Below are 1,556 nucleotides of genomic sequence, written 5' to 3'. Positions count from 1 at the left end.
CACGCACTTGCTGTTCCAGCCCCAGTCCTGGGCTTGTGTATGTGCTGTTTTGTTGATGGGTGTAGGATCCACTCGCGCAAACTGCAGGACACCTATTGCAAACCGCAAGACATCGAGTAAATAACTGAAAGGTTTCCAAAGCATGCCCTTTATTTACTGCCAATAAATAGATGGCCTCTGATCTAGAAATACTGGCGGTGGAAGGTGGGCTTGCTCTCGTCGTTGCGTGAGGAAGTGTCGGGGGCTCTGGGCTGGGGAGGGGGCTACCCCCCTCAGGGAGTTCTCCTCCTGGAGGAGAGAGCAGGGGAAAAGGTGCAGCGGCCCCTCCTGGCCTTCGCCACCAGCCCTGCTCCAGATGTTGCTGCTGAGGAGGCAGAAGGGCTAGGGCAGAAGGATGGGGGTGGGGCGAGATGGGGGAACTGCACCCAGTCACCCAGGCTGAAGCTCCCCTGCCCCCCAGAGCTCTTAGGGACCCCCAACAGCTGGGTACCTGAACAGCTGCTGCTCGGACTCCGGCACAGCTGAGACAGCTGTGACTCTTGCCCTCGAAGCTGCCACACCTGAAAGAAGGACGCGGGGGAGACAATCTCTGAAGCAGGGGGGTAGGATGCTTGTTGGATAAAGCCAAGCACTCTTTGAGGATGAGTGTTAGCAAGGCACACCGAACTCCCCGGGCACCCTACACCCCCCCCCCCCCCCATCGAAGATTCCGATTTGTAACAGCGATCCTCTGCTCCTACCCACCTCTTCCTGCATTGCCCTCCTTCCTTCCTTCCTTCCTTCCTTCCTTCCTTCCTTCCTTCCTTCCTTCCTTCCTTCCTTCCTTCCTTCCTTCCTTCCTTCCTTCCTTCCTTCCTTCCTTCCCTCTCCTTGGACCTACTTCCCTTATATCTCTCCGGCTTAGGAGGCCTGGGGAGGCCGGCCGCGTGCAGCCTGCAGCCAGCACAGCCCTCTGAACGTCTCTTCTGTTCATTCTTTTGTTGCTGAGCCGACCGACTCTGTCTTCCCCGGGTGAATGGGGGTTTTGTAAAATGGGACAGATAAAAATGAGCAACATCATATTGTTTGACAGAATGATCCAAGATGATGAAGTGGCGGCTCCGGAGGGGGGTGAAGATGGTGAATTCCTAAAACACAAGCCCTCTGCTCCCATCTCTAGCCTGCAGGGATGCTGTGAAAGTCCGTTCCATGCAAGACCGGGCCCAAAACACCGGGGCTTTCAATACGAAGTCATTTCTGAGCCCCGATCCGGCTCGGGACCTTTCTCCTCCAGGATGAAAAGAACAATTTTCTAGAGAAAGGCTCGTTTTGATTAAATCTGACATGCTGCTGATAACTCCATGCTAATGTGAAATAATTAACATAATAGCCATAATTAAAAGCACGCTAACAATGCCATAAATTTATCACACAATTTTTACTAGCTTTCTGCCCCTAACTGCTCTCTCATCGTTAATTAAACGTGTTGCCTTTTACAGAATGGATGTTTATACATTTCCAATATAAATAAATCCGAAACTGTTTCTCTCTCTCTCTCTCTCTCTCTCTCTCTCTCT

The 1,556-nt window shown here is 52.3% G+C and overlaps 2 long non-coding RNA genes across 4 annotated transcripts in view; one reads left to right on the top strand and one right to left on the bottom strand.

Moving 5' to 3' along the window:
• Window positions 1-6: 6 nt before the first annotated feature.
• The window catches only part of LOC138164795 (uncharacterized), a 5,612-nt gene continuing 4,062 nt past the window's right edge, over window positions 7-1,556 (bottom strand). For all 3 annotated transcript variants that reach the window (XR_011169182.1, XR_011169181.1, XR_011169183.1), the window contains 2 exons: window positions 491-560; window positions 7-92 (listed from right to left, as the gene is read on the bottom strand). This is a non-coding gene — a long non-coding RNA (uncharacterized lncRNA). The remainder of the gene's footprint in view (window positions 93-490; window positions 561-1,556) is intronic.
• LOC138164796 (uncharacterized) lies at window positions 26-1,480 on the top strand. The gene is made up of 2 exons (XR_011169184.1): window positions 26-204; window positions 1,073-1,480. It is a non-coding gene; the product is annotated as an uncharacterized lncRNA (long non-coding RNA).

This window comes from Petaurus breviceps, unplaced genomic scaffold, assembly GCF_028583685.1.
Source record: "Petaurus breviceps papuanus isolate PSGF00001 unplaced genomic scaffold, PetGlider_PUasm1.0 207, whole genome shotgun sequence".
Classification (NCBI taxonomy): domain Eukaryota; kingdom Metazoa; phylum Chordata; class Mammalia; order Diprotodontia; family Petauridae; genus Petaurus; species Petaurus breviceps.
The sequence above is the reverse complement of the archived record's forward strand: the minus strand, read 5'-3'. Positions and strand labels throughout refer to the sequence as shown.